General features: G+C 51.7%; 1 protein-coding gene across 1 annotated transcript in view; it reads left to right on the forward strand.

The window, feature by feature from the left end:
• The first annotated feature begins 2,095 nt into the window (after window positions 1-2,095).
• ZMAT4 (zinc finger matrin-type 4) overlaps window positions 2,096-22,934 on the forward strand; it is a 342,313-nt gene continuing 321,474 nt past the window's right edge. The window contains exon 1 of the mRNA XM_060001109.1: window positions 2,096-2,215. The gene's annotated coding sequence lies outside the window, so the exon portion shown is untranslated. The remainder of the gene's footprint in view (window positions 2,216-22,934) is intronic.

A 22,934-nucleotide genomic window follows, 5' to 3' on the forward strand; every position in this document is an offset into this window, starting at 1 on the left:
TATAACAAACTGAATCAGCTGTACATATACATATATCCCCATATCGCCTCCTTCTTGCTCTCTGCTTTCTTGTGGAAGTGGAAATCTTATGGCTTAAATCATAAAAGTATTATTTATGGCTTTTACTACATGACTGAACATGCCAGGTTTTCTGGGACAGGGTTAATTTCAAATGAACAGCTAAGTTTAATTTCATCCTTGTGGCTTTGTAAGAATTTCACCTAGACAAAGGAAGGAAATAGAAAAACAAATACTTTGCTACATCCCTTGTCCTAGTTTTTGACTCCTAATAAGGGTTACTCTCCTTTTAGCCATGCTGATGTTCGGAAAGCCACTATGGAAATGACTTAATATTTTGAGGTGTATGTCTCATAAATAAAATGTGTGTCCCTCATCTTCTCATTTCCTTCCAGCGCTCGAGGGAGTAAGAAGACATGGAGTGCAGAGCTGCCTCATTTTCCGGAGAGAATAGGGGCACTGAGAGCTTGGAGGGATGGTGGTAGCTGTCACAGTGTTTTGTCCTGAATTTTTACCTCCTGGAATCCAGGATGGGCCCCTTCCCCACCCCGCCACCTGGATGAGTGATCACAGTGGAATAATGATGCCAAGAGGCTCAGAGGTACACTCTACATTTTGAATTGGGTTTTATTAGTCAGCCCACTTATTGAGTGCTATGTGCTCTCACTGGAGTTATAAAGATATACATGATACCGGCTCTGCCCCTACAGAGCTTGCAATGTGTTTAGGGAAGCCAGGCATATCCCCATGAAGGAGAAGCTCACTGAACAGGGCAGGAGGAACTTTTGCCTCCAAGGATGCAGATGGTGATAAAGATTGCAATTGTCTGAGGCTACGGGGGACGAACTGGAACCATAGCCTGGACTCAGAGACATGTGGACCCCAGAAGGAAAAGGGTGAAAGGCTAGTTCTAACTAATCTGAAATTTGATATTCCAAGAGCTTCCTTTAAAAGGCCCTTTTAAAATTCTTTTTCTTCCTCTTAAAGAATTCAGCTATCAAATGATGTCTGCTATCAAATGATGTCCTTTCCATACAGTGAAAAATGTACACTAAGGAAAGAAAAAGGGCAAGACTCATGCTCTATGATTCCTTGTTGAACAAGGACAAGCATTTGGACTGTTCTCACCCCTTGATGAGCTCCTTTTCCTCTCCTTCCTTGCTTTGGTTGATGATGTGAGTCTAAGCAATTCACTGAAGCCACGTGAGAACAAGCAAGAGTCAGGGTCCAAGCAGGATTACTAGCTTGGGGAATGCCTATCTCTCTGGACCTCCCTGTGAGGCCAGTGAGGATTCCCAGACTTTCGCAGACTTTAAAATCAGCTCTCCTGAGACTGAATAAGGTGCAAAAGGAAACTGTCTTCTCCGGCTGGGGGCTGAGGTGGACCATGTGGGAAAGAACGGATGGATAAATCCAGGGAAGGTGCATCATCTGTCCTCCTAAATAATCTAAAACGACCTTCACATGCCCTCCAGGGTGGCCCGGGAAATACATCACTAGATTCCTCCAGCCCTTACCTTGCTCTGCTTCCCAGAGCCCGTGTTACACAGGCAGAAACACCACCGTCATATCTCTCCCTGCCCTCAGGAACATTCACCAGTTGGGGGAAAAATAAGGCCAGAAAATTGTTGCTATGGGCTCTGTTTTGTGGAAGTTAAAATGCTGGTGCAGGAATCTGATTGCTTGATAGCTCCCCCTCTCTCTCCATCTCTGTCTGTCTCTCTCTCCCTCCCTCCCTCTCTCCCTCCCTCTCTCTCTCTCACCCTCCACCCTTTCTCGGCTCTGCCTCTCTCCCACCCCCACTTTTTCTACTCTGCCCCTCTTCCCTCCACTGGACTCCCAGGGCTGCTCCCACACCGGGCCGGAGAAGAGCCTTACAGGTTGTCAATGAAACCTGGAATTATTTCCTTTGATGGCTCAGATAATAGTAGGAGCCAAGGCAATGAGTGAGGTCGTCTGAAACCAATGCAGTCTTGCCCGGGACCCGGGAGCCAATCGCAGGAGCAGAGGGCGGGGCGTCAGCGCCAGCAGATAATTGCTAAGTGCATCGCTAGCACAGTTGGTCCGAGCCGCCGAAGGGTCTGGTCGCAGAGACAGGGACGCGCAATCCTCAGCGTGCTCCATCCCGACAGCAACCCTCCACGGCTCGGCAGGGCAGCGAGCCTCCGGGCACCGGCCCCTCTGCTCCACGGAAAAGGTACTCCTGCTGCATCCCGGCGGGGCTGCTCTTGGTTTCTGTCCTCAGTGGCTTGCAGTTTAGCCTCTGTAGAGGGGTTGCAGGAAGAAAAGTTTAGGGGAGGAAATGTGACAGCGGAGGGAAATCACCGTCTTTTGTTGGGAGGAAAACAAGCTGACGGTTTGGGAAACTTCTGTGCTGTCTAGAACTGGATTTGTTTATACTCTCTCAGTTAGCCGCGCTCAGGTCTGTGGAAATCGGTCTAGTCTCGGGCTAGGGTGCCTGCCGGTTGGGGTGTAGATTTGGGCTTGTTGGGTGAAGGGGGTTGAACCCTGGATGTACTGCTTCCTGGCGGACCCATTGCTGGGTGGCTGATTCTGGGAAGCCTGATGGGTTGGTTGGGTTTTCCACCGTAGGGTCTGCCCCCCTTGACTTTACCTTATCCTGCTGTCCCCCAACTCTTGTGACCTTCAGCTTGAGTCCTTCCTCAAACTTCTGTCTCCTTCCTCGCCCCTCCCCCTTGCCGACTCTGTCTCTGCTCACTTGATGTGGTGGAAGGAGACGTTTCCTGGGGTGTGGGCGACTGTCCTGTTTGACCTGATGGGCGTCTGCCTGTCACATAACTTGGTGAGAAACCAACAAAACGGTTCCCAGAGGAAAAGCCATCACTCCACTGATTAGCTCCCCCAAACTCTGGAAGACTCTCTGGGCTTGGTGCGTCCTGAAATAAAGGGGATGGAATGAAATTGCATCCCGTGTGAAGGTTACACCCTCACCAGGGACAGGCTGTAGGGTGCTAAGGAAGCCCGAGGCTCTGGGTGCATGGGGGGCTGAGGGGCTGCTGGTACCACCAGCCCTGCTGCCTGTGATGACCACTCTTCAAGTAAAGGGCTGGCCACGGCAGGAGGCTGGTCCAGGCACGTAGCATCCTTGTTCATTTAGGAACAGTTAGGACGACAAGGGCCCTGCTGGCTCGTAGTCCCACTGTGGTCCTGAGAAGAAGTCCTTCTCCCCACATTCTGCCACCCGGGAGGTATTAGGTCAGTGGGCCTCCTAGGAAGCAGGGTCCCCATGGGAGAAGGTGAAGTTCTTGGTCTTAAACTTCCTTCCTGCTTTGGGGCAGGCAGCCCCCATATGAACGGTCCACGGCACACCGCCAGGTGTGTCCTCCCACCTACCGGGTCCTCAGAAGCTGCTGGTCCAGGACTGATCTTCCAAATCCCTGAGCCCCTCTGACTTCTAGCCTAGACCCGAAGCTGGGAAGTTCGGTTCCCAGTCCTGGCAGGATGGGGATGTGCTGGGAGGACTCCTCCAGACACCTGGTCCGCAGGACACCCTTCCCGCCGAGGTGTAGACACCTCTGTTCTCCGGCTCCACAAATCACATTCACTCTTTAATTCTTGTTTTCTTCAACCTCCACAAGGGCTTCTCCTCTACCTCCTTTACATAGCCGTTTCGGGTGGGAGATGTTATTGCTGAAGCTCTATTCACAATGCTTAAAAAGAAACCCAGCTGCCCGACTTTTGTTTTTCTTGGTCAGGATACAGTCAGCTTTCTCCTCTGTACATGTTGCCTGGCAGTAAACAAAACAAGCTTGCAGCCCCGCAAAGGAGAATGCCTTTGTGTTTGGGAGGCTGGAGCGGAGGCTGAACTTTTATTGCCTGTTGGGGCATCTTTGGCCCAAGACCTTCTCCTCTGTGGTCTGTCTGGGGCAGGTGACCCTCAGAGAGCCCATGAGAGAAGACATCCAGCAGGTGGGAGATTTTGAAAAGGGGCACCTTGGTTTTCATGAAGGCAGTGATAACACGAGAACGTGCTTTGGAGTTGGAGGGGTATCTAGAACCGGGAACCGGTAGCAAAATTGTGGATCCCTCCCACCGATGCCGATCTGCTAGATTTCTATCATGATAGAGGACATCCAAAGTAAGGCTTTGAAACCGGCTCCGGAGCAGTGACTCATGCGGAGCTAGAAGGCTGGGTGGGGGAGGGGGCAGAGGGAGCTGCAAAGTACAAGTGGGACACACTGGAAACACTTGCTTTCCTCCTTCCCTCTCCTCCTCTGCAGTCTTCCTTGTAGCTCCCTATTTGGAACAAAGATCATTAAAATAACAACTTTAGGCTAAAAAAAGCATAATGGGAGCTGAAGAATAATTGAAGAGTCTCAAAACCCCATCACTGCAACTTCACCTCGGATGGGGCGTGAAACCCAGGGTCCAACCACTGCGTGATCCAGTGCGGAGAATTTCATTGCTGGCTGGTGATGGGCTGATTGGTTCCTTGTGAAGCCAGGCACCTGTTTGTGTCTGAAGGGACTGATTAGTGTTCAGGAAATTAAATTTGTCACTCGTCATTTCATCAGACGTGGTGGCTTGAGCCTGGACCCCGGATAGGCACCATTCATAGGTCTCTCCCCAGCTGGTCCAACAGGATTTCTCTCCTTCAACCACTGTGCTGTGAAGGGGTTTCCTCTTTCTGCTTTCACAAGCCCTGGGTCATCTACCTGGCCAAAGTCCCTTCCTTACTTTTCTGCTTCTCTTTCCCATTCCTTTCATCATCAACACGTCAGTAAATAATCTGTTTGCCAGTCTGCTTTGATCCTGTCATCTTGTGCCAATCACGCTACTTCCCCTGAAGTAGGGTAGAAAACATATTAAGATTTTGATCAGAGACAAGCCTTTGAGTCTTCTATCTTAAGATTTAGTGTTGCGGTTTGGGGGAAATCAAATCAGCACGTTTATTGTGTTAAGTGTTGAAACGTCTTCTTTTTCTCTGGTGGATGTGTGAACTCCCAGTTATCCTGGGGGCTGGGGTGTGTCTGGGGTCGGAAATAAGTCTGGAGTGGCCTCTGAAAGGTGGAGAGGTTGGAGTGGGATGTTTCTGTTTATTCAAGATGCGGTGAAAGCTGTTTTGAAATGCGTTCGCTCTGCTCTTATTTTTCCTCTTCGTTCTTCACTTAGGACCATTTCGTAGCCCAAATTATCAGTGACTAATTCGCCCGTCTCCCTTTTCCGTACACTTGTGTGGTCCCTTCCTCCCTCCTCACTTTTGGGAGCAGTTTCACACTGAAGCTGGGACCTGAACCGTCTTACTTCATCCCAATAGATGCCTGTCTTTTCTTTCTTCCCTTCTGGTTCTTCCTTGCCATCACTTAAGGGCACCCTAGAGGTTGAGATTTAATATTAGACACCACGCTTACCTTAATTCTGAAACAGTGAACCAGGGGTGTCAGGAATTCTGGAATGCACCTGGCGTTGGCCCTGGGGGAGCACTGTGTTCAGTTCTAGACCTCACGGGGCACCTGGGGTGGTGCAGCCGCCCTGTGTGAGGCCAGTGGGCACAGACCCACCGGCTGTGCTGAGCCCCACCCTCCCGTAGCCTCCATGCGCAGGACTGACCTTGGAAACCAGCACGCGGTGGCATTTGTTTGGTCAGCCTCCCATTCTTTGTTTTTTGTTCTCTCCTCACCCCTAAATCTCTCTACCAAGAGTTAGGATCCGTTGACTTATTCGTACTAAAGTGTGAATAGTTAACAGTGTTGTGACTTTCGAGGTGTTTGAGCTCTTAGTGGTATTCAGGGTGGAGTTTCATTTGTCTGCTAACGGGATGGGGGACGTGAGTGTGGATCGGGAGCGTCTGGGCGATTGTGGCTCTTTGCTTTTCCGTTAAGGCTCGTTTTGCTCTTACCCGTGGATACGCTGCAGTTACTCGGGGCGCAGTGCTGGCAGGATTTGGGGTCCAGCAGCTGAAGCTGGATTCCTCAGATTGGACCTTGGGCACTGCATCTATTTTCCTTTTCTGACCTTCCTGTAAAGCCTGGGGCTTGGACTGTGTTCTCATCCATCCTTTTCTGCTCTGACCTTCTCTCTGCATTTTGCCACCCGGGTCCTAAACCCAGCTGGGGATGTAACAGCTCCAGAAGGACTCGGGTTTACAGAGCTGCTCTGGCGCCGGCCACGGCGTTCAGCGATGCTCCCAGAGCCGGAGTTCCATGCAGGCAGGTCGGAAGGAATGGTGGCTGCTGTACCAGAAGGAAAACAGGCTGAGGGGTGATGTAATAACTGATTTTGGTTTAGGAGGGGATGTTATATGGAGGATGGCGACCAGCTGTTCTCCATCTCCAGTAAGGACTGAACGAGAGAAAATAGATAGAAATTGCAGCAGATGGACTTAGATTAGGTATGAGGAAGAATTTTCCATCAGCAAGAGCTGTTAAAAAGGGAAGGTTCGGAGCCTCCATGATGATCTTTAGGAAACGGATGAGCAGGAGATTCAGCTGGAGGACGAGGCAGGGGACTGTGGTGAGGCGACAGGCAGGGGCCGTCTAGTGCAGGGATTCTGGCCCATTCCTGATGAGGGTCCTTGTTTATGTCTCTGAGACCTCGCCTGTGCTCTGGGGCATCAAAGGGACCGAGAGTCAGTCCGAGGGACGGAGCCGACCAAGCCGAGCTGCCCTCCTGCTGCTGCCTGAGGGCCAGACCCTGTCTGTGGCTTGAGGACCTCTCCTCAGGTCTAACCTTTCATTTCCAGATGTGGCGAACGAGGCCCAGAGAGGTGAGAGGCCTGGCGTTGTCACACGGTGACCCGATGGCAGAGCCGGGATCAGAATCAAGGTCCTCCATCCCCAGTCAGTGTTACCTGCTTTGTAGCTCATTTCTTTCCTTGTTTCGAAATTGAAGGGCCATTTCCTTTTTCTGGGCTGCTGCCTCTATCTATCCAAATGGCAGAGACAGGGAGCCCTGCAGTCTGCAGTGGTCATTGAGTGCCCATTACTGATACCGTGTAACCAACTCCGGCTTCCCTGGTTTACATGGCAGACACTTTGGTCCCTGTCATTGGATGGGAAGGGGCTTCTGCAAGGCCAGGGTTGGCAGGATGCATGCCAGACACTGGGGAGGAGAGGAGGGGATGGGGTAGAACTGCGGGGACCAGGAAGAGAGAGAGGCAAAAAATAAAGGATGACTTAATCGGCAGCTTATGAAGGCAAGAGCCTTTAGATGTCGAGTTCCAACTCCTCATAGGATAAATGAAATAAAAGTGGTCCACAGCATGTGTGGGCTCTGGACAAGACACGTCACCAGTCACCTTTACCCAGCAAAACAGAATTCTGAATTTCTCTTGGATTCTCATTTCTAAGAGAAGCTTCTACAACGTGGGGCTGAAATTCTACCTTCCTTCTGGCCAGACTTGATTCACTTTTGGGCAGACGCACCTCCTGGATGCTCGGAGGCCCAGGGCAGGGTGCACACTTCCGCAGAGGGGGGCTGTCTCAGGGCCCAGAGGCTGGCTCCCTGGGGGCCCAGGGATGGTAGTGGAGCGATGCTGTCTAGCCAGCAGCCTGGGGATGAACACAGAGGCTGGCCCTCTGGAGAGCCAGGCAGAGGCTGGGGACCACTTTGCCCTGTGGTGCTTTGAGCCATGTAGGCAGCAGGATGAATTGGTGAAATGAGCATCACCAAATGAATACATATTTTATTTGAAAAAAAAAAGGGCTAAAACACTAAGGTTTGTGCTGGGCTAGCTAGGGGTGAGTGCTCGGCGGGGAGGGCACGATCCTTGCACACCCACAGCCCGCGGGCGTGTCTTTGTGCTGATGAAGGCTTCCTGAGCACTGAGGCAGGTACCGGGGGTCAGGGTGGGGTCTTCCAGGAACAAGGTAGGTGTGATTCTTCCGAGGGAACCTCTGTGGAAGGACCGTCAGCCCCGGAGGCAGCCAAGGGGGCTGTCTGTCCAAGGAATGGCTGGGAGAGAAGATGCAGAGAGGCCAAAGCGGGAGAGGACACCATGAGCCACCGGGGGCTGGGCTACCCTGGATGTGAGACAGGCTTGAGGGATGGAGAGAGCTTGCGAAGATGACGAAGAGAGAGGAGGGGTGGGTAGCCGGGGGAAGACGGGAAACCCAGGGGCTGCGGAGCTCGTCCACAGAAGGAGAGGGAGCCTCTGGACCCTGAGACAGCCCCCCTCTGCAGAAGTGTGCACCCTGCCCTGGGCCTCCGAGCATCCAGGAGGTGCGTCTGCCCAAAGGTGAATCAAGTCTGGCCAGAAGGAAGGTAGAATTTCAGCCCCACGTTGTAGAAGCTTCTCTTAGGAACAAGACTCCAAGTGAAATTCAGAATTCTGTTTTGTTGGGTAAAGGTGACTGGTGACGTGTCTTGTCCAGATCCCACACGTGCTGTGGACCACTGCGTGGAACCTGGGTCACCAGTCCCAGCCCAGGGTGCTCTCGTCCCAGCCCTGCTTCCCCCACGTCCTTTTTATTCAGAAGCACGTTCAGCTGACTTGTCACTTCTGCCCTCAGTGTGGGTGCTGTGCGCTACAGATACAAGGCGGTGTCGTAAGCGTGACCGTGGGGGGCCCGGATGCAGGCTGCACTGGGTGCCCTTACTTGGCGTGGTCAGAGGAGGCCTCCTGCAGAGAGGAACACGGTGGGGGGTGGGGGGGACCTGACAAATAAACCGGATCCCCCCAGGTGGCTGGGGGAGACAGGGCAGCCACAGGTCAAGACTCAGAAGCAGGAAGCAGCGGGGGCCAGCGCCCCGTGGGTAACACTAGGAGTGGCTCCATCTGAGTACACGAGGGATGTTTGGGGGGTGTGGGAGGAGGAGATACCCGTGCCCCAGGTAGGGAGGGACCAGCTGACCAAACTCAGGGGCGGAAGGGTCTTAGGCAGGAAAAGACAATCACGTTTGCATTTAGGGAAAATGAGATGGGAATGGAGAGCGGGGGGTGAGGTTGGGGAGGGGCAAGCCTGGGATGCAGAGGCCGGGTCCAAAGTCATTTGCTGCTGTTCAGGGGAGAAAGCATGAGGGCCTGGAGGAAGAAGTCTAAGATGGTGAGGGACCGTCAGAGGGTGATTCTCTGGCTTCATGAGTTACACTAGATCAGGCAAAAGTGAAGAGGAATTATTCATCCCTGGAGAAGGGGCTGACAGGTGAGAGGGAAGGTCCCACTATTAGATGAAAGAGAGGGGTGCCCCCCCCCACTGAAGACAGGATGAGAGCAAATGGATTTAAACAACAGGAAAAGGGTATAAGGTAGCATTAGCATTAATGCCTTAATGGAGGGGACTTTTAAACACAGGGGCAGAATCATCAGAGGCGGCTGTGGACTAATTCTCTTCTCCATAGAGTATTAACCAATCAGCCTGTCCCCTGATAGAGAAGTGGGCAGAGGATGTAAAGAGATCATTCACATGCAAAGAAGGAGAAACGTCCAGAAAACTATGCCAAAGTGTCCGACCTCACTAATCACTAAAATACAGAATTAAAATCAAGATATTATTGCCCAGCTAGCAGATGAGCAAAAAGGAAAATGGGTATCAGTGCTGTTAAGAGTACCGGCAAATGGATGTTTTCAGACTTAGCTTGTGGGAAGATAATTTGCAAACGTGAGCGACATGTCTTAAAAATGTACCCATTGAACCAGTTAGCAATTTCGCTTCTAGGAATTTATCCTAAGGAAATCATCAGAGCTGTGCAAAATAGTTCTAACCAAGGATATTCCTTTCAGCATTACTCATTATAACAAAACATTGTATGGGGGGGATTAGTTAAATCTAATATGGTACATACATAAAAGGGAAATTAAGGAAGCTATTAACATGACACTCAGTAATAGATAAGGATATGGGAAAACGCTAACCGTATATATCAAGTAAAGAAAGGTTTAAAAACGTATAGGGTATAAATGCAGTTTTGTAAAAACAAAAAGATGTATACAGTCAAGAAAAAATAAACGGATTACAGATATATCGAAGGGATAACAGCGGTTCTCTTCGGGTTTTAGGAGGCACTGTTTTTTATTTTGTTCAACTTTTCTTTATTTCCCAAATTTCCCACAGTAAATGTGCTATTTTACAGATGAGAAAAACACGCTAAGTCACTTCCTCAAACCATGAATGTTCAAGCAGAGACTCCACATGTAGCAATGGATCCGGTCCTCTGTTCTCACTGAAAAGCATCCCACGGGGCGGGGTGGACCCGCAGACCTGACCCCCAGGTCAGACCAATGTGCACAGGCCACTCAGCACGTGCTTCCCCGCATCCGTCAGGGCCGAGTGTCGAGGGTGCGGCATCTCTGGGCAGGACATGGGGACCCTGGGCGGTAGCACCCTGCTCTTTTCTCCCCACCTCAACCCCAGGCCGCGTCTGTAGGGGTCAGGCCCACCCTAGCATTTCAGGCGGTGTGTTGACAGGCATCATGGATACCTGCTGATTCCCCAGTCGAGACGTTGAGGCTCTGACAGGCTGAGGCTCCTCCAGGGTCACAAAGCCAGCGAGTGGCAGGGCCGGGTCACGGGGAACGGGGATGTCGGAGCCTGTGCAGGCGGGCAGTGCTGTGGGGCTGCGGGTGCTGTGGAGTCGGGGGCAGATTTCCACCAGGAAGGTGTGGCGCTGGCCTCCCACGCTTCCCAGAAGCCACGCCTTGTGCGCGACTCCCTTATTAATTAAGACTGAGCGCGTGCACTGGCAGCTGTTACGCGTGGAGAAGGGCCTTCAGGTGCTGCACCTCCTGCTTCTGGCTCCCGGGGTCGCGTTTTGGCCGCAGCTTTTCTGAAATGCCTTCGCTTCCCGCTGTGGTTTCCTTTGTTGCATCCACTCCGGGCCGCCTGAGCGTCGGCTCCCGGTGGAAGTCGCAGCTGGGCAGCTCCGCGGTGTGTGCCCGGCCACGCGGAGGCTCTGGGGTGTCTTCCCTCGGTGGGGCAGGTGGCAGCTCTGATAGGCACATCCTTGGGGCTTCCTCGGGCTTAATTGGAAAAGCGGCCGGGCTGCCAGAAGGTCGGGCGCGCTGAGGAGGGGTGTGGGCCGCGTGGCCGATTTGCCGCCCTATTTAGTTTAATAGTAACGCGCGTGTGTATGGTGTTCAGTGTTCACAAGCCTTGCAGGTGGGTGGGGAAGAAATTGATACCCGGAAAGGCAAAGCCACTCTCCCCAGGTTGTACGGGCAGCAGGCAGAAGCGTCAGCATGGAGAGAGCCAGAAATTCGTCCTGCAAATAAATACCGCCTGACCTCGTAACCAGCAGGGCGCCTTCTGGCCTGTGTGTCCTGGGCCACAGAGGGGTGGGCAGGGGGTCCTGTGTCCCTGGTGGACACTGGAGGGGTCAGCGGCAGCACAGGTGAGATGACTTCCGGTCCCAGGTGTACTCACCGAGACCGAGCTCATGGCCGGGTGTCGGTGCTGAGAAAGTGGTTGTCCGTGGCCGTGTGGGTGGTCACAGAAGGCTGGGGACGTCCTGAACACCGAGCACTGAAGTGTGAGGATGGTTTGGACAGAAGGAGGGACATCCTTGGTGTGAGTGGTGGTCTCGAGCCCAGAGCCAGCGTGGGTGTCAGGGCTGCTGAGAAGCCCGGGGGGTTCCAGGCTTTGCTCAGTTCTCAGAAAGCCCTTCTGTTTAATCAGCTGCGGACAGTGCGCTCTGTGAGGAGGGGGCGAGGGGTGGGGGAGGCAGCGAGGGGTGGGGGAGGGGGCGAGGGGGGTGAGGGAGGGGGTGAGGGTGGGGGAGAGGGAGGATGGGGGAGGGGGGAGGGGGGAATGGGTTGGAGGTTTTCATATGGATTTGCTCCCTTGCACCACCTCTCTCCCTCCTCTCTGTCTCCCTCTCTCTCCCTCTCTCCCTCCCTCTCTCTCCATCTCCCTCTCTCTCTCTCTCCCTCTGTCTCTCTCTCTCCCTCTCTCTTTGTCTCTCTCCCTCTCTCCCTCTCTCTTTGTCTCTCTCTCTCTCTCTCTCCCTCTCTCTCTGTCTCCCTGTCTCCCTCTCTCCCTCTCTCTCTCTCTCTTTCTCCCTCTCTCCCCCCTTCCCTCTCTCTCTCCCTCTCTCTCTGTCTCCCTCTCTGTCTCTCTGTCTCTGTCTCTCTCTCCCTCCCTCCCCCTCTCCGTCTCCCTCTCTCTCTCTCTCTTTCTGTCTCCCTTCTCTCTGTCTCCCTCTCTCTGTCTCCCTCTCTGTCTCCCTCTCTGTCTCCCTCTCTGTCTCCCTCTCTCTCTTTCTCCCTCTCCCTCTCTCTCCCTCTCTCTCTCTCCCTCTCTATCTCTCTCTCTTTCTCCCTCTCTCCCCCCTTCCCTCTCTCTCTCCCTCTCTCTCCGTCTCCCTCTCTCTGTCTCCCTCTGTCTCTCTCTGTCTCTGTCTTTCTCTCCCTCTCCCTCTCTCTCTCTCTTTCTGTCTCCCTCTCTCTCTGTCTCCCTCTCTCTGTCTCTCTCTGTCTCTCTCTGTCTCTGTCTCTCTCCCTCCCCCTCTCCGTCTCCCTCTCTCTCTCTCTCTCTTTCTGTCTCCCTCTCTCCGTCTCCCTCTCTCTCTCCCTCTCTCCCTCTCTCTCTCTCCCTCTCTCTCTCTCTCTCTCTCCCTCTCCATCTCCCCCTCTCTCCCTCTCTCTCTCTCTCTCTCTTTCTCCCTCTCTCCCCCTTCCCTCTCTCTCTCCCTCTTTCTCTCTCTCTCCATCTCTCTCTCCCTCTCTCTCTCTCTCTCTCCCTCTCCATCTCCCCCTCTCTCCCTCTCTCTCTGTCTCCCTCTCTCCCTCTCTCTCTCTCTCTTTCTCCCTCTCTCCCCCCTTCCCTCTCTCTCTCCATCTCTCTCTCTCTCTCTCTCTCTCTCTCTCTCTCTCTCTCTCTCTCGGTTTTCTTCCTGCTGATGTGAAATTGCCGTGTGGGTTTCCAAGAGGAGAGGGAGGCGGGTTAGGCTGGGTCGGCTTCTGCCCGGCCTCCCCGCCTGCCTGGACCTCAGGGTTTTCAGAATGTGGGAAGAGGAAGGAAAAGTTGTGAGATAAAAAGAGAAGAAGAAACGGGAGCGGAAGGGCGATAGGTGGGAACGCAAGAGGGATGTCTGGAAATGAGGGAGCAGTTTACAGCACATAGAAAGCCCTAAGCACAACCTCTCTTTACACAGTAGACCTTTAAGTGGGATAAAGACACAAATAAGAAGTAAAAAGAGTCTGAGACCACCCTTTACAGTCCTCCCTTGGTATCCACAGGGGATGGGTTCCAGGACCCTCATGGACCCCAAACTTCACAGATGCTCAAGTCCACGTAGTCTCCCCCACCACCCCCATATCCAGGGGTGAGGAACCCGTGGACGTGAAGGACTGACTGTATTGTCAAATTTAGAAGCGTTTGCTCATCACCTTCCTTGTACAGAGAGGAAAGTGAGACTTGGACTGGTTAAGACTCACAAGGTAATACAGCTGGTGAGTGGTGGATTCCAAGCCTGCTGCATCGTCTGCCATGACTCATGGCTCACCCTGTGGGTCAGGGTAGCCTGGGGGCCTGCAGCGGGGACGGAGGAGGTGCTGCTGCGCCGTGGGTCCCCAGAGCAGCCTCCTGGCTTCCGGGAGGCTTGCAGAGAGGGATTTGGAAAGCAGCTGGTGGGCAGTTCCCTGGTCCGTGGGGACGGGCTTGTGTCAGTCCGGTCCCTGGGGCAGGTCAGTGCGGGGTGCTGCCGCCTCAGGGCTGGGAGAGCTCTGCGCTGTGGCCCTGTCTGATTTCTCCACGACGGAAGCCACGTGCTTCTTTTCCCCATCCTTTTGCTCCCTCAAGAGGGGAGGGGGCTTCTGAAATGCATGTGTCCACTTGTTCGTTGCTCAGAACGCTGAGGATTGACAAGCACTGTTCTCAGCGCTGAGAATACAGAGGGGACAAACCCGACGCAGTGCCTGTCCTCTCGGGGCTTCTGCTCTAGTGGAGGGACAGATGCAAACAAGTGAGAAAGCATGTAGGAAGGTCAGGCAGTGCAGTGGGAAAAAGCAAGCAGAGCAAGGGGTTGGGGGGTGTGGAGAGGGTGTGCCCCGGGGGCCCTCGGTAGTAAAGTGACCCTGGAGTGGAGACCCAGTGCAGTGGAGGAGGGTCCATGTGGCTGTCTGGGGGGAAGCCGTCCACCCAGGAGGGGCCCTGAAGCTCAGACAGACCCTGAGGCCAGGCTGCCCTTCTTCAAACCACTGGAAAGTTTTGAGCAGAGGACTGACATAGTTTCAATGGAAACGGATCACTCTGGCCGCTGTGTGTGAGGCAGCGTTGAGAACACCTCCAGGAGGGCTGCCTGGAGGCAGTGACCCTGGCGAGAGAGGGGGCACCTTGGATTAGGGCAGGAGCAATGGAGGGGTTAGTGGGCAAATTCTGCATATATTTTGAAGGTGGAAGCAGCAGGATTTGCTGATGAGTTGAATGTGAGGTTTGAGAGAAAAAGAGGTTCTAGAATGACTTCCAAGGTTTTTAGCATGAGATGGGAAGGCTTGTGGGGGGAGCAAACTGGGGGGAAACAGGAAGGGAGGCGTTTGTCTGGGGAGATGCCAAGCACCTAAATGCAATCCACCAGTCAGCAGGATGATGGGTCTGGGGTTGAGAGAAGAGTTTTCTACGCTGGAGAAAACTCTTGGGAGTTATCAGTGTCCTGATAATACTGCAAGTGTGGGACCAGATGGGACCACCTGGAGGGTGAGTGTGGATAGAGAAGCTCTAAACACTGGGTTCTGGAACTCCCGCATTTAGGGGTCTGGGATAGGAATCGGCCACGTTTTTCTTAAAGGACCAGATCATAAATATTTCAGACTTTGCTGCAGTGACTCAATCCTGCCCTTGTAGCACAAAAGCAGCCACAGATGACACATGAACGTGTGTGTCTGTGTTCAATAAAACTTTATTTATAACAACAGGCAGCTGCCCAAGGGCCATGTTTGCTGACCCTGGATCTAGGCCATGAAGATGAACCAGCAGGGAGCAGCGCAGGAGAGAAGAGGGGACCCCGGAGGGCCTGTTTCCCAAGGGGAGCAATTTTCAGGGAGGGGGTGATCAGCACGGTCAGATGCTGCTGGTGTAAGAGGAGGATGGAGAGTTGACGCTGGCCCGTGGAGGCCATGGGGGAGCTGTTGGGAGCACGCTAGGTGGAGCAGGTTGGAGGGGAGGCCTGGCGGAGGACGGAGGGAGTGCGGCTTGCCGGTCTGGTAGAGGACTTTGTGGAGGAGTGTGGTTGTAAAGGGTGCAAAGAAGTGAATGGTTAAGTGTAGGTTGTTTGGTCAAAGTCAGTATTTCCCCCTTAAAATGGGAAATATATCAGGGTGTCTGTGTGCAGATGGAGATGGTCCAGTGGAGAGAACACAGAGGTGATGCAGGGAAGGAGGCGAGCCCTGCTGGGCGATGGCTGTGGGGGAGGGGACGGGATGCAGGGATGCAGTGCGCAGGGCCAGGCGTGGCCTTCGCTGGCGGCTGAGGGAGGATGGACAGCCGTGGTCAGAGGCACTGGTGGGGTGGGGTGGGGGGAATCGTCGAGGGCACTCTCTCCTGTAGCTTCATTTTCTCTGTGACTAGGATCAAGAGCTGTGACAGAGGCAGGGATTGACCTCAGCCCGTGGTCCATGGAGAGAGATGCCCCCGGAGCCCCGAGGGAGGGGACGGGAGACAGTGACAGAGAGAGTTTGAGTCTCTAAATCAAAATTAAAAGGTTTCTGCCCAGGCTCTCACTGTAAAAGGGGCCTTGTAAATTCTCTAGAGTTATGACTGAATTAATAAGGCCAAGGGGAGAGTGTGGATCGAGAGTCCTCAAAACTTATTCTCAGATTCCAGCAGGCCTGGGGCTGTCTGCCCAGGTGACTCTTGTAGGACTGTATTCTTCAAAAATCGAGATGTAATTGACGTATAAAATTATATGTTTCAGGCATACAGCATAATAATTCAGTATTTCTATATATTGTGAAATGACCACCACAGTAAATCTAGATAACATCCATCACCGCTCATAGTTACCTTTTTTTTTTTTTTTGGCTACAATTGCATTTTGAAGAAATGGAATGGCTTGCCCGGCATTATGACAATCCTCAGAAATCAGACAGTTGGGTGAGGTCCCGAGAGCCCCTTGGCCAGGGATGGAGGAGAGCTGGGGGATGATTACTGCACTTCCTGCTCTCTCCTCCTAAAGCTTTTTTTTTTGTTTTTTGAGACTTATTGTTTTTTTTTTTTACGTCTTCCTATAAGGCAGGAGGGAGGCAGGAATGAGAGGAAGATTCCTCTCTCTAGTTTTTTAAGATGTTCTGGGGAAAGAAGGGGGCACCCAGGTCACATGATCTGGACATGGGGTGGGGCTCAGGGTGGGCTGAGCACGCGGTCTCTCCCGTTAGGATAGGAGGCCTTGGGAAGTGTGAAGTGCAAATATAAACTGTGAAGACATAGAATATCTTCTTCGTTCTCCTTAGATGTCCGTCGGGAAAGAGTCAGTAAAGCAGCCCAGGCAAGGCGTGGGATTACAGGGTGACCTGGGGCTTAGGCAAAGAGAACAGTCCAAGGTCACACATCACCAGAAAAGCCGGGCAGATGAGCTTGACCCAGGCTGTGCTGAGGGGACTGAGGACGCTCACGGCAGTGGGGGTGGCAGTGTTTGCTCAGGGAGCTTCAGAGGAGATGCCTTGTGCACTGTCAGTGAAGCCAGGAAGGGGGGTGGCCTCGGACGGGACACGTGACTGGCCCTGGGTCTGTCGGTTTTTCTGAGGGGCCATTCTTCTTGGATGGCAAAGGGTCCAAAACGTCATGCTCACCTAGGGGACAAAGTCCTTTGTGGGAGCGATAAAGGCAGTGAGGAATTTGTGGTTCAGGGCTGGTCCAGGAAGAGGGATCGCCCATCTTTTCTCCAAATCTCGTTCCTGGAGGTTCTGTTTGAGATAAAATAGAGGATCTGGAAGCACAGAGGTGTAGGGACCCCAAGTTTATCTAACCCAAGGCATCTCCGCATACACAGCTCACGTCGCCCCTGTGGCTCTGCTCCAAACCTCAGTTTCCCCAGCTCTGCATGACCTCCTGGTACCCACCTCGGAGCTGTGTTGCAGGGGTTAGATGAGTATTAGCTGTAGAGTTCCAGCACCGCACTGTAATGCAGCGAGGGCTCAGTGATGCCTGGGAAGTTATACAAGGTGATGATGGTAGTAGGGGGGTCGTTGCTCTCTAAGGATGGCTCAGGGAGGGCCAGGGTCGTGGGCTGGGGTCAGGAGGAGCCAGGCGATAGATTCCGTGTGGTTCCGCTACCGAGGTCCCAGAGTGCTTAATAAAAAGTTTGGAATACCTGTTTTGGGGTTTCAGAGCTCAAGCCCTTTCTCCCAAATATTGCTGGTCAAGGTACCAGAGAAGAACAAACGTAGCATTGCCAAAGAGTGCAGTGCCTTCAAAAAATAATCCTGGGCAGGAAACTCTGGAAAGCTGCAAGAACCATAATATTGAGAGCGATTTAGCGGAACCAAAAACCCCTGCAATGCTTAGAACAGCAGGAGCACAGATTTCTCATACAAATCAAGTGATTTGTGTGAAAATCCTATCCGTCCCCCTACCTGAGCTGAATCAAGCCAGTGGTCGCTGTGAATTGCAGAGTGAGCTCCGAGGCAGGCGCAAGGCTGGCTTATGATCCTGCAGAACTTTTCTGCAGCATGAATTCCTGGGTGAGCAGGTGACTTCAAAGGAAGGAAGCTCCCCCATGGCCTCCCTTCCAGCTGCTTGGTGCAGGGCTTGGGGTGGAGGAATGTCCCCTGCTTAGGGCAGCGCTTCCTGGCTTCCATCCTTTGAGGGGATTCAGCCCATGGAGGGGGACTGGCACACACTTCCCTGGGCCTCTGAGGAGTGGCCGTGGTGGGCAGGTGCTGGCCTGGCTGTGAACTTGAGCATCACGGGAGCTGTCTGGCCAGGAGATACTCCTACCTCTGTGTGGAGAGACGCATCGACATCTCGCCTTGCCTCCACAAGGAAAGGAATGGGTGGTCCGATAGAATGGGCCCTTGTGAGTGCTGTGCTTTCAAGCTGCTCTGTGTTATGGGTCCTGTAGGGTTGATCCTTCTTTGACTGTGAAAGGATATCTCCCACTCGAGGTTAAGTTCAATTCCAGGGCATTCTGACTAACCTCACGAGGGCTCAGGTGAAGCCAGTTTAAACTCTTTTCTTTCTTTCTTTCTTTCTTTTTTTAACATCTTTATTGGAGTATAATTGCTTTGCAATGGTGTGTTAGTTTCTGCTATATAACAAAGTGAATCAGCTATACATATACATTTATCCCCATATCTCCTCCCTCTTGCATCTCCCTCCCTCCCACCCTCCCTATCCCACCCCTCTAGGTGGTCACAAAGCACTGAGCTGATCTCCCTGTGCTATGCGGCTGCTTCCCACTAGCTATCTATTTTACATTTGGTAGTGTATGTATGTCCATGCCACTCTCTCACTTTGTCCCAGCTTACCCTCCCCCCTCCCTGTATAAACTCTTTTCAATGTAGAGGGGAGACCCTGTGTCATCCTTGACTTGTGGGGAGATGGGTGGCAGTTTGGGTTGGGCTGAGGCAGCAAGAGGTGTGGGTGATGTGTGAATCTTGGTACAAGGGTGGAGTGTCAAAACACCCGAAATGCTGAGGGCTATTTTTCTACACAAACAAATTTACTCCGGTTCTGAGAAGAAGAAATACGGTGGCTAAAAACACATGGGAATATGTTTGACTCCAAGAATAACCAGCATGGTAGAATCATTAGATGGGTGGGCTTTGGGCTTTGATCCTGGCTCTGAGAGATGGTTGTTTGACCTCGTGAAAGTCACTTAATTTGGCCTCAGTTTCTCCCTCTGTAGAGTGAGGATAAGGGGGCCTACCTTCCCGGGATGCCACGTGCGGCTAAGGTGAGGCATTCAAGTCAAGTGCCGACCACCGGTAACAATCCCAATAATAACAATAATAAAAATGCTAATTAAAATGTAAATGAGATGCCCTTTTTCTAGCTCTAAAATTACTGAAGGTTAAAAATGACATTGCTCGGTGTCAACAGAGATATGGTAGATTGCTCTACTGTCCTGTTACTAGAACTACAATTGGTGTACTCTTTCTGGAAAGCATGATTTGGGGGGATTTTCATACTTTTGATTGACTTCTGGGATTCTATCTAAAGGAAATAATCAGAAATGTGGGGAGATAGGTGTGCACAAAATTGTTCAATGTGGTGCTATTTATCTTTCTGAAAAACTGGACTCGACTTTCCCCAGGAGCAGGGAGCTAGTTAAGTGAATTACGGCACATCCATACAATGCAATAGTAGGCAGCCATATAAAACTACTTGAAGAATGTTGATGATATGAGACAGTGCTCATGAAATTGTATGTTAGTTGTTTATTTTTTAAAATAAATTTATTGTTTTTATTTTTGGTTGCGTTGGGTCTTCGTTGCTGCACACAGGCTTTCTCTAGTTGCGGCGAGTGCGGGCTACTCTTTGTTGCGGTGCGCGGGCTTCTCATTGCGGTGGCTTCTCTTGTTGTGGAGCACGGGCTCTGGGTGCATGGGCTCAGTAGTTGTGGCTCGCGGGCTCAGTAGTTGTGGCTCGCGGGCTCTAGAGCGCAGGCTCAGTAGTTGTGGCGCACGGGCTTGGTTGCTCCACAGCATGTGGGATCTTCCTGGGACAGGGATCGAACCCGTGACCCTTGCGTTGGCAGGCAGATTCTCAACCACTGAGCCACCAGGGAAGCCCATGAAGCTGTATGTTAACTACTTGTAAACTGGCTAATGAAGTGTGTGTGTATAAACATAAATAAAATAGACGAAAGCGGTAATAGAGATTCTTTGTGGATGATGAGGTTATGGAGATCTTTGTTTTCCTTTTTGTACTTTTTTCTAGTTTCCAAATATCTTACAATGAGCCTTTATTAATTTTTATAATATAAAAAAATAATAAAAGTTACAGAAATAACATGAGGTCCAGTCACCTGAGCGGACCAGGTTCTTGCCCTGATTTGGAGGTTTTGCTCTGTGATCAGGCCGGCGTGGGTTCCCTGGAAGCTTGTCGGAAGCCTTTATGTGGATCAGCTTCTTACCCTTCCTTGACCAACGGGGAAGAAACAAGTGTTTTGGGGATTGAAAGAAACATTTTGGAACAAAGAGGCAGAAGCGGGCATGTGATGAAGACAGCGCCAAGCATAGTGGGTAGCCTGCCCGGGTTTGCTCTCTGCCCTGAAATCCATTAGCTTCTCGGAAGCCACAGACACGGTAACAACCTGTGTGTTTAGTCACTGCCAAAGGCACAGCCAGACTGGAACAGGCTGCCCTCTCGCCTGGCCGTTGTCACCAGGAAGCCAGGAAGAGGTGTCTTCAAACAAAGAAGCAGCCCTGCCTCCATTCTGCTGCCAGGATGCGGGGCTGGACGCGCCAGGGGTGATGCAGCAAACATTTGGCAGAGGTAGTGGGACCCGGGCCGGGGGCGACTCCCAGGACATAGCTGTTCCCAGGCCGGGCCACCTTGCAGGGTGTCTCACCCGTCCCACCGTGCATGTTGGGGAATGGGACACACGAATGGAATATTTGCAGCTTCTGTAACTCATGAAGTATGCCGACGGAGCTGGCTGTTTAACAGAAATCATGCTTTTATTCAACAAATGCCTTTTGAACGTAACGTGCCTGGTCTTGACCTAGGTGCTGGGCGTTCCCTGGTGGATAAAGCTTTTGAAGAACTTGCTCTTTTTTTTGTATGTTGGACAACTTAGTTCTGATATGTATGTTTTTAAAATCTGGATTTGTGTGTGTGTGTGTGTGTGTGTGTGTGTGTGTGTTGGTTTTGCTTAAAGTAGGACACTTGCTTTAGGTCTGTGAAATATTGTAGAAATAGTGATTTTTTTCCTTTTAGTGTAGATGTCCCAAGTGTTATATAAGTTTAAATATTTGTCTTTAATTCATCCTTAAGACAGCTCTGTGAGATGGGGGCAGGGAGAGGATGCCATTTGCCTTCAAGTGAGGAGCAGAGGATGGTTTGGGCTTGAACTGTGGCCCCTCTGAGAACCTTCCAGGGCAGCCGCTGACTTCAGTTCAAGGGGGCTGCCTCCCGTGATGGACGGTCAATGGCCACTGGCCACTTGGAGGCCCTTTGCTGAGGAGGTACTGGGTTTTCTGCTCTCCGGAAACCATTCATTCATTCCCTGCAGAACGTTTTGAATTGCGACACATATGGTGGCTATTGTGTTTTTCTTTCATTCCACTCGGTGCCAGAATCTGGTTCCCTAAGATCCTCGGAGGCACAAGATTATGTTTAGCAAATGTAAATTGTAACTTTTGTAAAGAGGCAGCCTTCCGCTGTGTAATACGTTGTGACTTGGGTTCTTCGTCTCTGCCTTGGAATGTGCCCAGATGTTTTGCTTCTTTTAAGGATCTGACATGGCCATGGCCGGCTCTATAAATAGTACCAAACATGAGCTATAATGCCGGTATGAGGCTGATTTTTTTTCCCTGCCACCCTGAAAGTCTTGGGAGAAACTTCTCTCTCTTTCTCGCTCTCTCCACGCACGCGCACACACACACACACACACACACAGTGTCTACAGTTATATTTAGACATAAATAGAAATCTTGAATGTGTTCAAACACGTATGTGTTTTCGCTTCTTTTGTTTTTTAGGAATTAGGTTAAAAAGGAGTTAAAGAGCTTTCAACAGTAACGGGAAGCAAAATGACTTTCCAGGTACCTACTCTGTACAAGCACAGTGGTAAATTAAATCAGTCTCTGGCATCAGAATGCACGGTCCTGCAAGACGGCAGCTTTATGAGCAGCTAATTGTACCGGGCTTCCTGGGCATAAAATGTGAAAAGATACCTCTTATAAACTCCTGGGGACTTTTCTCAGGTGCAGAGTGGCTTTCTCACAGTTGCATTAGTTTGCTAGCACTGTGGTAACAAAGTATCACAGACTGAGTGGCTTAAACCACAGACGTTCCCCGTCTCAGGGCTCTGGAGTCTGGAAGTCCAAGATCAAGATGGCGGCAGGGTTGCTTCCTCCTGAGGCTGTGAAGGAAGATGTGTTCTGGGCCTCCCTCTTGGCTTGTAGATGACCATCATTCTCCCTGTGCCTCTTCATATTGTCTGTGTGTCTGTCACTGTGTCCAAATGTCCCTTTTCATAAGGACACCAGTCTTATTAGATTGGAAACCACCTTAATGACCTCATTTTAACTTGATTACCTCTGTTAAGACCCTCTTCCCATGTTCTGAGGGGCTGGGGGTTAGGACCTCATATGAATTTGTTAGGGGGCTGGGGGTGGTACCATTCAACCCTAACACAAGTCTTTCAGGTAGGAGTTCCACCCTGGGCAATAACTTGCCTTGAGCCATCCCGGACTGCCAGATTGAGAATATTTCTCTCCCTATCCCCTCACTAAGCAGTGAGTTTCCGCAATTCACGTTACTTTCAAATTTGATTCCGTGAACCCCATACCCCTTCCCGGAGCCAAACCCAGTTCCTCTTCTGTGAAGCCAGCGGAGAACGGCCAGAGACCACCCTTGATCTAGGGCAGAGGTTGAAAAGAAACAGCAGAGGAGCCTGTGTCTGAAAAGTATTCAGCAGAACCCAACATGTTAGTGTGCTCGCAGCCCATTGGCTAAAAAGAAATGAATGAGCGTGTGTCTGAAAAGAATTGGATGTCAGCTGATTGGCGCTTGCAGCCTCCCAGGGGCAATGAAACTACCCGTTATCACCTACAGGATTTCCAAGTTCAGAAGCACTATGGGGCAAGAGAGTAATGTGTGTGGTGCGTGGTGTCTTCCCGGTCGTGGATGTGAGAAGTGGCAGAGTCAGGGCTTCAGCCACGGAACACAGTCAGGCTGTGACGAGTTCAAGTGCTCCTTGGTCCCGCCCCTCCGTGTATCCCACTCTTGCACCCATGGCCAGAGCCATCACACTGGACGGGATGGTGCTGAGCGGGGGCGAGACATTCTTTTGTTTTTGCCACACAGCATGCGGGATCTTAGTTCCCGGACCAGGGATCGAACCTGTGCTCCCTG

The sequence above is a fragment of the Delphinus delphis genome, chromosome 21 (assembly GCF_949987515.2).
Source record: "Delphinus delphis chromosome 21, mDelDel1.2, whole genome shotgun sequence".
NCBI lineage: Eukaryota > Metazoa > Chordata > Mammalia > Artiodactyla > Delphinidae > Delphinus > Delphinus delphis.